The sequence below is a fragment of the Rhinopithecus roxellana genome, chromosome 19, assembly GCF_007565055.1.
Source record: "Rhinopithecus roxellana isolate Shanxi Qingling chromosome 19, ASM756505v1, whole genome shotgun sequence".
Taxonomy (NCBI): Eukaryota; Metazoa; Chordata; class Mammalia; order Primates; family Cercopithecidae; genus Rhinopithecus; species Rhinopithecus roxellana.
The window spans coordinates 82,830,276-82,843,757 of record NC_044567.1 but is presented as its reverse complement, the minus strand read 5'-3'; the positions used below and the strand labels follow the sequence as shown (position 1 = coordinate 82,843,757).

The following is a 13,482-nucleotide window of genomic DNA, read 5'->3' as shown; positions in this document are numbered from 1 at the left end:
GAAGAAACTGCATCAACTAACGAGCAAAATAACCAGTTAATATCATAATGGCAGGATCAAGTTCACACATAACAATATTAACCTTAAATGTTAATGGACTAAATGCTCCAATGAAAAGACACAGACTGGCAAACTGGATAAAGAGTCAAGACCCATCAGTCGGCTGTATTCAGGAGACCCATCTCACATGCAGAGACATACATAGGCTCAAAATAAAGGGATGGAGGAAGATCTACCAAGCAAATGGAGAACAAAAAAAAGCAGGGGTTGCAATCCTAGTCTCTGATAAAATAGACTTTAAACCATCAAAGATCAAAAGAGACAAAGAAGGCCATTACATAATGGTAAAGGGATCAATTCAACAGGAAGAGCTAACTATCCTAAATATATATGCACCCAATACAGGAGCACCCAGATTCATAAAGCAAGTCCTTAGAGACTTACAAAGAGACTTAGACTCCCATACAATAATAACGGGAGACTTCAACACTCCACTGTCAACATTAGACAGATCAACGAGACAGAAAGTTAACAAGGATATCCAGGAATTGAACTCATCTCTGCACCAAGCGGACCTAATAGACATCTATAGAACTCTCCACCCCAAATCAACAGAATATACATTCTTCTCAGCACCACATCGCACTTATTCCAAAATTGACCACATAATTGGAAGTAAAGCACTCCTCAGCAAATGTACAAGAACAGAAATTATAACAAACTGTCTCTCAGACCACAGTGCAATCAAACTAGAACTCAGGACTAAGAAACTCAATCAAAACCGCTCAACTACATGGAAACTGAACAACCTGCTCCTGAATGACTACTGGGTACATAATGAAATGAAGGCAGAAATAAAGATGTTCTTTGAAACCAATGAGAACAAAGATACAACATACCAGAATCTCTGGGACACATTTAAAGCAGTGTGTAGAGGGAAATTTATAGCACTAAATGCCCACAAGAGAAAGCTGGAAAGATCTAAAATTGACACTCTAACATCACAATTAAAAGAACTAGAGAGGCAAGAGCAAACACATTCAAAAGCCAGCAGAAGGCAAGAAATAACTAAGATCAGAGCAGAACTGAAGGAGATAGAGACACAAAAAACCCTCCAAAAAATCAATGAATCCAGGAGTTGGTTTTTTGAAAAGATCAACAAAATTGACAGACCGCTAGCAAGACTAATAAAGAAGAAAAGAGAGAGGAATCAAATAGATGCAATAAAAAATGATAAAGGGGATATCACCACTGACCCCACAGAAATACAAACTACCATCAGAGAATACTATAAACACCTCTACGCAAATCAACTAGAAAATCTAGAAGAAATGGATAATTTCCTGGACACTTACACTCTCCCAAGACTAAACCAGGAAGAAGTTGAATCCCTGAATAGACCAATAGCAGGCTCTGAAATTGAGGCAACAATCAATAGCCTACCCACCAAAAAAAGTCCAGGACCAGATGGATTCACAGCTGAATTCTACCAGAGGTACAAGGAGGAGCTGGTACCATTCCTTCTGAAACTATTCCAATCAATAGAAAAAGAGGGAATCCTCCCTAACTCATTTTATGAGGCCAACATCATCCTGATACCAAAGCCTGGCAGAGACACAACAAAAAAAGAGAAGTTTAGACCAATATCCCTGATGAACATCGATGCAAAAATCCTCAATAAAATACTGGCAAACCGGATTCAGCAGCACATCAAAAAGCTTATCCACCATGATCAAGTGGGCTTCATCCCTGGGATGCAAGGCTGGTTCAACATTCGCAAATCAATAAACATAATCCAGCATATAAACAGAACCAAAGTCAAGAACCACATGATTATCTCAATAGATGCAGAAAAGGCTTTTGACAAAATTCAACAGCCCTTCATGCTAAAAACGCTCAATAAATTCGGTATTGATGGAACGTACCTCAAAATAATAAGAGCTATTTATGACAAACCCACAGCTAATATCATACTGAATGGGCAAAAACTGGAAAAATTCCCTTTGAAAACTGGTACAAGACAGGGATGCCCTCTCTCACCACTCCTATTCAACATAGTGTTGGAAGTTCTGGCTAGGGCAATCAGGCAAGAGAAAGAAATCAAGGGTATTCAGTTAGGAAATGAAGAAGTCAAATTGTCCCTGTTTGCAGATGACATGATTGTATATTTAGAAAACCCCATCGTCTCAGCCCAAAATCTCCTTAAGCTGATAAGCAACTTCAGCAAAGTCTCAGGATACAAAATTAATGTGCAAAAATCACAAGCATTCTTATACACCAGTAACAGACAAACAGAGAGCCAAATCAGGAATGAACTTCCATTCACAATTGCTTCAAAGAGAATAAAATACCTAGGAATCCAACTTACAAGGGATGTCAAGGACCTCTTCAAGGAGAACTACAAACCACTGCTCAGTGAAATAAAAGAGGACACAAACAAATGGAAGAACATACCATGCTCATGGATAGGAAGAATCAATATTGTGAAAATGGCCATACTGCCCAAGGTTATTTATAGATTCAATGCCATCCCCATCAAGCTACCAATGAGTTCTTCACAGAATTGGAAAAAACTGCTTTAAATTTCATATGGAACCAAAAAAGAGCCCGCATTGCCAAGACAATCCTAAGTCAAAAGGACAAAGCTGGAGGCATCACGCTACCTGACTTCAAACTATACTACAAGGCTACAGTAACCAAAACAGCATGGTACTGGTACCAAAACAGAGCTATAGACCAATGGAACAGAACAGAGTCCTCAGAAATAATACCACACATCTACAGCCATCTGATCTTTGACAAACCTGAGAGAAACAAGAAATGGGGAAAGGATTCCCTATTTAATAAATGGTGCTGGGAAAATTGGCTAGCCATAAGTAGAAAGCTGAAACTGGATCCTTTCCTTACTCCTTATATGAAGATTAATTCAAGATGGATTAGAGACTTAAATGTTAGACCTAATACCATAAAAACCCTAGAAGAAAATCTAGGTAGTACCATTCAGGACATAGGCATGGGCAAGGACTTCATGTCTAAAACACCAAAAGCAACAGCAGCAAAAGCCAAAATTGACAAATGGGATCTCATTAAACTAAAGAGCTTCTGCACAGCAAAAGAAACTACCATCAGAGTGAACAGGCAACCTACAGAATGGGAGAAAATTTTTGCAATCTACTCATCTGACAAAGGGCTAATATCCAGAATCTACAAAGAACTCAAACAAATATACAAGAAAAAAACAAACAACCCCATCAAAAAGTGGGCAAAGGATATGAACAGACATTTCTCAAAAGAAGACATTCATACAGCCAACAGACACATGAAAAAATGCTCATCATCACTCGCCATCAGAGAAATGCAAATCAAAACCACAATGAGATACCATTTCACACTAGTTAGAATGGCAATCATTAAAAAATCAGGAAACAACAGTTGTTGGAGAGGATGTGGAGAAATAGGAACACTTTTACACTGTTGGTGGGATTGTAAACTAGTTCAACCATTATGGAAAACAGTATGGCGATTCCTCAAGGATCTAGAACTAGATGTACCATATGACCCAGCCATCCCACTACTGGGTATATACCCAAAGGATTATAAATTATTCTACTACAAAGACACATGCACACGTATGTTTATTGCGGCACTATTCACAATAGCAAAGACTTGGAATCAACCCAAATGTCCATCTGTGACAGACTGGATTAAGAAAATGTGGCACATATACACCATGGAATACTATGCAGCCATAAAAAAGGATGAGTTTGTGTCCTTTGTAGGGTCATGGATGCAGCTGGAAACCATCATTCTTAGCAAACTATCACAAGAAGAGAAAACCAAACACCGCATGTTCTCGCTCATAGGTGGGAACTGAACAATGAGATCACTTGGACTCGGGAAGGGGAACATCACACACTGGGGCCTATCATGGGGAGGGGGGAGGGGGGAGGGATTGCATTGGGGAGTTATACATGATATAAATGATGAATTGATGGGTGCTGACGAGTTGATGGGTGCAGCACACCAACATGGCACAAATATACATATGTAACAAACCTGCACGTTATGCACATGTACCCTAGAACTTAAAGTATAATAAAAATAAATAAATAAATAAAAAAGAAAAACAGATTTCAAATTTTTATTTTGCAAAGAGCCTACAACTATGTAGTTAGTCCTGAATGCATGTGTGTATGTTTGCTGGCATGTATCTGTATCTAAAAACATGGAAGTAGCTATATATGTACACATGCATTAGTACCCCATTATGTAAATGTAATGTAAATGTAAATAACATTTTCAGGCTATTTACATTTCTACTTATATGAATTTTTTCAGCACATATCTTTGTGCATATACAGTTTTTTATTTCATCTTTTATTTATTTCTGTCAGATAGAACTCCAGAAATGGAGTTACTGGATCAAAGAGTCTAAATATTTTTAGGTTTATATTTTCAAATTAATTTTTTAAGCAAAACTGTTGAGATTTATAGTCCAAAGAGCAGTCAACAAGGGTGCCTTAGGTATATTTTATAAAAGACCACTAACAAAGAATTCACTTTTAGAGGCAAGATGTCAATGGTTGAGAATAGAGATCGAATTCATACTTTATTTTTAATATTAGCCATACCATTTACTAGCTAGAGAGTGATTTTGTACAACCTTTACGTGCCTCAGTCCCCTATCTAAAAATATCCACTTAATTAGAGGTACCGTGAAGATCATTTTGAGCTTGTATGATTCAACAAGTTTGGACTGAACACTGAATCTGTTCTAGGCATCCGCTTGACCTAGGAGATGCAGCAGTGATCAAGATCGATAAGTTCTTACCCTCTTGAAGGTGGGCAGGTAAGTCAACAGTTCGAGGAGACAAGCTGGGCAGAAAACATTTTTAAAAAGTGTAATGCACATTATAAAAGAAGAAGAAATAAAGTGTTTAAGGGTAGGTAGTTGTGGCCAGAGAAGGCCTCAGAGGATTGGCATGGTTCTGAGACCTAAAAAATGGGGGTGTGGGGGAGCTATCCAATGAAAGTGGAGTGAGCAGGAAGGAGCATTGAAGACAGAGAAAAACATGTGGGACATGGGCCCCCCAGTATGTGTCAAGTTCGGAAAAACCAAAAGTCACATATAGGTAGGGTAAACAGAAGTCCCAGATTACCCAGACAGTTCCTGTTTATACTAAGCATTGTGGCATAATAATTAATAGTGCACCTCTTTATCTCAAAAGCATCCTAGTTCAGAAGGTAAACGATGCAATCAAACTATAGCAAGAAAGCAAAGAACAGGAGGGAGAGTAGGAAGAGATGAGCTAAGAGTACTCTTTGGAGGATTTAACATGTTAAGACGTTTCATCTTTATCTTAAGAGTCATTTATGGATTTTCCACAGGGACTTTACATAATTTAATTTGCCTTTTTATAGATAGATACAGCTACATCAGAATAAATGATTTTTGTTGAGTGAAGAATAGCATTTGCAAAGAGTTTAGAGAAGTTTGCAATATCTAAAAATAGGAGGAATTACTATCTAGATTATTTTTAGAAATTCAGAGAAATCAGCAGTAAAAAAAATTTAAAAATCCAGTAGGCAAAAGGTTTGAACAGACACTTCCCACGACAGAAAATCCAAACAGGTAACATGTATATGGACAGATGCTTGCCCTCAAAAGTTATCATAAGATGTGCTGCAATTTTAAATACAGTGTCCAGATAAGCTTTGCTAATGAGGTGACACTTAACTAAAGGAGAAAACTCTCTAGGAATCTGAAGGCGGAATGTTCCAGGTAGAGAAAACAGCAACAAAAGGAATGGCCCTAATCTAATAGGTGGTTAGATATATTCAAGTCAAAATACAACTGTGGAAATCTGATTGAAGTGATATCCCCTAATATAATCCATAGGTGTCATGCCAAGAAGAGTTAATGGATCAGGGATGGAGGAGGATGGGGAAAATAATTAAATAATAAAAATGTGATTAAAGGAAGAAGGAAACTTGCTTGGATTAACCATATGTATACTAACAACTCAGTCTTGTGGACATGAGGTCAAACAACAAAACAGTGACAACCAGAGCAAAGTTATCTAGGATACTGGCAAAAGAAGTGAGTCAAGAAGTGAAATGTGTGAAGCTAAGCTAAGCAAGAAGAGACGTAAAGACCGGAGGGAACTGACAGAAATGTTCAAAGGACCAGAGGTCATGAGAGGACCAAAGAACCAGTATAATAGGAGCTCCTGTTAGGAGTTAACCAGAAGATAAGTGATCGGAGTTAGAGAGAGGGAAATCTGGGTTTCTAAAGTGGAACAACTCGAATTGTCAACATGGCCCAAGGTACAGTCCTTGAAAGCAGTATAGAGGAGGTCATTGTTGATAAAGAGGTTATCAAAATTAACAACCAGGGAAAGGAACTGAACAATTGGCAGATGTTATTTTTATTGCTGTTATTATAACTCATCACAGCATTCTTAAGAACTACAAGAAATACATAGAACTATATGTAGAACAGAATCAGAGTCTTAGCAAACAAATATTATCCTACAAACATAGTACCAACAGAGTTCTGCCTCCAAAGCTAGCTTATATTCAAATCTATGGTGTCTGAAAGAACAGAAGAGAAAACAGGATTTCAGACACAGTATGTATTAGACCATTCTCACACTGCTATCAAGAAATACCTGAGACTGGGTAATTTATTAAGGAAAGAGATTGACTCACAGATTCACACATCTGGGGAGGCCTCAGGAAACTTACTCATGGTGGAAGGGGAAGCAGGGACATCTTACGTGGTGGCAAGTAAGAGAGAGGAGTGTGTGTGAAGGAGGAACTGTCAAACACTTATAAAACCATCAGCTCTCATGAGAACTCACTCGCTATCACAAGAACAGCATGGAGGAACCGCCCCCCATGATCCAATCATCTCCCACCAGGTCTCTCCCTTGACACGCGGGGATTCTGGGGATTACAATTTGAGATGAGATTTGGGTGAGGACACAGAGCCAACCACATTATGTCACTAATTACGCTTTTTCATCTTTACTGATTTATATGGAAGGGGCGTCTCTGTCTTTATCTATTTGTTGCTAGTGTTTTTAATTAGGAAATTTCAGAACTGGTGGTGCAAGAAAAAAGAATAATTATGAGGTCATCCTGATTTGGAGGGTGGAGAGGAAGGAGAAAAGGAAGATTAAGAAGATCTTGGAAGGAAGATGGCTAAACAGCCCTCATACACTAGTAAATCTAGATGCACTAGTAAATCTCAACAGCTAACATAAAGAAAAAGGGACTAGCTTTCCATCCTTTCCCATTTAAACCATTTCTACTTTATTCCATATGAAACAATCCAGTGAGATAAGTTTAAAATAACTGAGAATGTCTCTATTCAGAGTCACTCCCTGTACAACATCGCACATCACACATACTCTAACATCTAACACAATATAACACCATTTGGGATGTGCTCGACCAAGTATCTAAAATTGTCATAATAAAGGAATTCAAAACTCCAATTTTTCTTTTTTTCTAATCATTTACATTTTCCAGCCCTCCCTACAAACTCCAATTTTCCTTCTTGAATTTCATCTTATTCTACCATTTGAAAGTGTTTCAGAATAGAAAGCATAAATAGCAGCTTCGTTTTATTTATACAAAAGTGTTTCTTGCTCTTTACTGAGCCACTGGTTCCCCTAGCCTGATTTTGGAGGAGGCAGGATCGCTGAAGGCAGGTTATTTCCCATGCATTCTCTGAATCTGTCCCACAGGCTGTTTAACACAAGTTGAAGGAAGTACATTTCGGGAAGAAAGTTCAGCATAGGATGTGGTACAGGCCTAGGGATAGCCTACGCAAGTGACACAAGGTCTTAGTATGGCCGTCAAAACAAGGAAGATGGGAGGCTGGGTGTGACTCAGTGACTAACTCTCCACCTTGGGAAACCAGGAGTTCTTGTGAGTAAGCCCTGCCCAAGATAATGAAAGTATAAAAATATATTTACACAATAGTCATTGAAGTTAAGTGTTTTTCATCTTGTTTTCTAGTCTCCTGGCTAAACAGGAAGTTTTTTGCAGGATGCTCCAATATCCTCTGTTCAGAGTAACAACTTTAGCACTTTGCTTTCCTTTTCTCCCACGATACACTTAGTGTTTCCGCTCTAGGTCCTGGATTTAGTCACAGATTTCCTGCAGGAAGCTAAGGCCCTTTGGCTTTTTTGCAAGAATCAGGCATACTCCACATAAAAGAGTCGCAAGGAACCTTTTGTAGATAGCTTCGTCTTATTGATGTGCCTTGGGGAAAGTCAGAATGGGTGAGTTAATAAAACTGCAAAATACAACCAGCACCTCTGTCAATCTCCACAACATTCACTAGAAGTCAGGGACTTAAAATAGTTCCTGATCTTAGGGGAAGGATAAGAGATTCACTGGGTTCACTGCAAAAGGAAACTCTTTCTCCAGAGCTTATCTTGGCACCTAAAAAACATTACAAAGGCTAAATGCTACTGGCATATAAAGATGATGATGAAAATAAAATTAAGCCAGTGGGAGCTGGCTATATTGTGTTAACATCTAGAGTGATTACATTAACAGTTGCCAATTTTCCTTTAAACTAAAATTCTATTCACCTGGACATATTTAATTACAAGTTCTACCCTTCTGATTCAGTAGAGCATGGTGACAGATCGTGTGGACCTGGAGTCAGGGGTCCTGGGTTTCAATCCCAGTTCCAACACATTTATCTACATGATATTTAGGAAATCTGTTCATTGACGGGGGGATCGATTTCTCTTTTTCTTCATCTTTAAAATGGGAATAATAATTGCATTTGGTTGAATCAAAAACTTAGCCATTTTTGTAGATTAAAATCTACATAAATTTCTTCTAAAGATTAAGGAGCTAATACCTGTTAAAATTTAACAAAGCAATTATATTTTTGTTATTATCATGTTCCATCATTTGTTCTTTTGATCTCCAGTTATGGAGTAGAAATAAAATGTGAACCACTTAATAACACTCTGGAATATAAGATACTGGAGGAGCCGGGCGCGGTGGCTCAAGCCTGTAATCCCAGCACTGTGGGAGGCCGAGACGGGCGGATCACGAGGTCAGGAGATCAAGACCATCCTGGCTAACACGGTGAAACCCCGTCTCTACTAAAAAATACAAAAAACTAGCCAGGCGAGGTGGCGGGCGCCTGTAGTCCCAGCTACTCGGGAGACTGAGGCAGGAGAATGGCGTAAACCCGGGAGGCAGAGCTTGCAGTGAGCTGAGATCCGGCCACTGCACTCCAGCCTGGGCGACAGAGCGAGACTCCATCTCCAAAAAAAAAAAAAAAAAGATACTGGAGGAAAGCAGTTTTTATATTGGTTCACTGCTGCATTCAACCCTGGAAAAATGCCTGGTACACAGCACATACTCAGTAAACATTTGCTACATGAATGGATAAATTAATAACGTGAAGATGACTACAACAAGATAGAATTTACCACCTGTCTTAAAATCTGGAGCTATTTTATCCCATTTCTTTTTAGAAAAATGTGCTATTTGTTGAAATAGTAACTTTTCTAATTAGACCAGGTGGGCAGGTGCATTTTCAAGATGCTCAGGTACACCTAGTTCTGAAAGCCTTAATCTCCAGAGATTTCAGGTCATCCCAGAAATGTCAGTGGCAACCCAACTGAAGAAACAGCTGAAGGTATAGGAGTGGTCTGCTCTGAATAACAGGAACCAGCTCGGATGTCCACCATTCTTAAAAACTCATGATAGTTATACCTGTTCAGAGGTAAGAATGACACATTTACTTTTGACATTTACCTTCCCAATTTGTCTTCTGCCTCAGTTTCTTTTCCTTGCAATAAACAAGGAAACTATAGAGAAGTTCTGAAGTAGAGATATTACTTTTCATTTTCTTTCTTTTTATTTTATTTTATTTTTGTTTTGTAGAGATAAGCTCAGGATAGTCTTAAACTTATGTACTCAAGCAATCTCTCCACCTTGGCTTCCAATGTGCTGGGATTACAGACATAAGCCATCACACCCAGCAGATTTTTCTTGATAATTTATAGCAAAAGGTCTTGGGCCTGATCCTTAAAACCTATGTAGTGGCATCGACTGAAGGCCATAAGAAATATTAAGGAAATGGCTTTTGGCATGAAATGTTATTGGTGTTTTGAGTCTATGACTAAAGAGACATTGACAATTTGAAGAAACAAAATTAGCATACCGATCATGACTTTTTATTTACCAGCCACAGGATATTTTTAAAAAGAGTATGGACATAATACTGATGCAGTTTTTCTCGACCCCTTCGTTGGAATTGCAACAGAGGTGCCCTGTTTATTTGGCCTGCTGCACTCAACCTTTTGCGGGAGGGAGCGTATGAGCGAGCGAGTGTTCCAGACAGCCACTTTGGGTGCTGGCAGGAGCAGGCACCAGGCAGGCCCCGTGGCAATGCCAGGGTGGGGGGTGCCTGTGACCCCGAAGCCCCAGAGGGCATGTTACAATGCTCTCTTAGCTCCGCCGTCCATGGACAGCAGTGTGTTATCAGCTCAGTAGATTCCTTGACTCATTGTGTGGAGCAGCTGCCCTCCACCAGTGACCACATAGGGCCAGTATGACAACCTTTTTTGGGTATCCACACTTGGTGGATCCCAAGCTCCTGTCTGGCATCCAAGAAGAATTAGGTTGCACGAACACTTGAAGGATGGTGGAGGTGGAGAATTTTATGTAGCGATGGAAGTGGCTCTCAGCAGAGAGGGATGCTTGAGAGGGGACAGGAAAGGAAGATAATCTTCCCTGAAGTCTGGTTGTCTCTGGCTGGCTCTTCTCCAAAGTTAAGCTGTCTCTCCTCCAAAGTCCAGCCATCCCCCTGAAGTCAAGTCACCTCTCTCCAGTCAAGCTGCTTCTCTCCTCTACTGACTGAGTCTTGGGTCTTTATAGGCACAAGATGGGGATCCTGCCAGGCCATAGGTAGTTTTGGAAAAGGCAACATTTTATTGTTAGAAAGACATTATTCAGAAAGAACCAATTGAGAGAGAGTGAGCGAACAGGGATAGAAATTCTCACTTTTGAGCCGCGGGTTTCGGGATTTTTGACCTGAAGGTGGGATTTTGCCAGGGGCCCACCCCTGTCTGCCTAGGATTTCTCTGCCTCATGCCTCTATCAATACAATTCTTATTAAAATGTATAAGTGGTACAGATAGGCAAAAGTCTAAAGGACAAGCAAGCCAGCTCTGAGCTACAGTGCTTGTGTCTCAGTCCTGGGTCCATCACTTACTAGCTGTGAGACACTAGGAGAGCTGCTTACCCTCTCTGTGCATAACTTTCCAGAGTACTAAACGAGATGCTACCCAGGAAGCACCTTGCACAATGCCTGGAATGGCGAACACTTAATAAATGTCATCTTACTGATCCTATGATGTTTAATAAATATAACATCTGCTTTGGAAGAGATGCTTTTAGAAAGACAGAATCATCAAAACGCTTTCTTCTTTTTGTTTTGTTCCCATTTACATCATTTCCCTTAAAATAGTGTCAGTTCTGAAGTATTTAAATTTTTATTCAGCTAAAAAAAAGTTCGACATTGCAGATACAGCATGGTTGGTCATACTCATTGTTTAAAAATAAAAGATCAACAACGACAACAGAAAAACCTTTTTGATGATGTTCACTGGAAATCTTGACACTTCGATTCATCTTTTGACCATCTTCCTGTTTCAGTAAGATTCTCATGAGACTCTTGGAAGAATATAGTCGAACACACGCGAGAGTGAACTGTGCACCCACTTGTGTTGTAAGGATGTTGTTTGTATTTTAGATCCTGTTTTCTTCCTGGATGAAGTGCCACTGTTACCAGGTGCTTCTCCCACTGTTATCGTCTCCTCCTCAGGACTCAGCCTGCTGGAAGCAGCTTCCTGCAGGCTCTTTGTGAAACTGGCCACTAAAGAATAGGAGAGAGCCTGTCAAAGGTTATCTCCCACCTGGGTTGCGGTTTCCATGAATATCAAGGTTCATCACAATCTGGTGCAGCAATTTATATGATGTGTCACAGGGCACATAGAAGAAACAGAGTTCTTGCTGAAGGAGAGCTCAGAAGGGGGAAAAATGATAATGGGGGTGGGCAAATGAGATGCTCAAGGGAATTCCTGCAGTCAGATGCTGTAGACATCAGTTAAAATACAATGCCTAATGCTTCTGGAGAAAATAATGAATGCATGACACCCTGTACAATGAATTCTAAATTGCTTTGCACATATCTGATGGTCATGTTGCTCCCAAGAACAACTTTCGTTCGGCTATCCAAATAGAATGAACACCTACTTCCAAGAAAAAATGTTGTTACCTTCTTAGATAATTAACCTCCAAAATTGAGGCAAAATAGACCAATTTTACTCCAAGAATCAAGAGGCAATTCATGAGGTAATCAGAAAGCAAGGATACTTAATTATGCATCTAAACCTCCTGATTCAGCTATGCCATGCCATAGAGCCAAAAGGAAGATTGATCTCTGCCCAAGTCTACTTCCCAGACTGGGAAGATTAGCAGGAGGGCAGAGGCTCACAGGGGTACAGAAACTGACAATATGGAAGCCCTGCTGCAGCCCTGTTAGATACTTCAGTATCTGCCAAGAAGTAAGCACCATGCCTGTAGAATCCACTTACTTAAGGAAATGAATTACTAAGGTTGCATCCTCTGAGTTAGCAGTTATTGACGGTAACAGCAAAGACTTGACTTAGGAATGGGGAAAATATCACTCGTTACACTTCCTCTAAGCCAATCTCAGCTATTTCCTCTTTACTACTCATGGCTTCCTTCCAGGCACAGACAGCCTCAAGTAACATTCCTATAATTCCCAAACCAGCCCGTCCTACCCCAAACCAGTTCACTGATTTCAAGGACAAATCATAAATGGTAGTCATAACAGCAAAACGCAAAGCATCATCTGGAATTTTCCCCTTGTTGACAAATTAGAGGGAAAAATGGAGCTGAAGAGGGTGATGTTGAGTAAGAGAACATCATTATCATTTCTTAGAAGTACTATTGTGATAAGTTTTCATAGATGTCAGAAAATAGAGATTTGGCAAATACATAAAACTGCTTTTATTCTGAATTAGTTGTTCTGGAGTCAGGTAAAAATCTTTCCTGAATCCCTAAGACAATCACTTTCCACCAATTGGATAACACTAAGAAGGTTTTGGACCACAAGGGAATTTGAAACACTTCCCACTAAGCTAGAACTAGAATATGTCTAGGGAAAGCCATGTTTCTGATAAAGAGATTTCAGTCTCAAAAGCAAGTGAGAAAACATTGATTTAATTTTTAAAAATCAAGTGAGCCTCACTACTCTGAAAATATTAATCAAAAAAGAAAAAAAAAGAATCATGGTTTCTGCTCACACTGGCTATAATACTGAAGCTATACTCCAACATATGCCTAATACGTTGTCTAATCCGTGTTTAAAATTCTGTATTTAGTGTTTTAGTCATTTGAGTTAGGACC

General features: G+C 39.5%; 1 long non-coding RNA gene across 1 annotated transcript in view; it reads right to left on the bottom strand.

The window, feature by feature from the left end:
- LOC115894969 overlaps positions 1–12,723 on the bottom strand; it is a 32,952-nt gene extending 20,229 nt beyond the window's left edge. Inside the window, exons 1-2 of the long non-coding RNA XR_004055188.1 lie at positions 12,645–12,723; positions 11,770–11,923 (exon numbers count right to left, since the gene is read on the bottom strand). This is a non-coding gene — a long non-coding RNA (uncharacterized LOC115894969). The remainder of the gene's footprint in view (positions 1–11,769; positions 11,924–12,644) is intronic.
- Between the last annotated feature and the right edge of the window lie 759 nt (positions 12,724–13,482).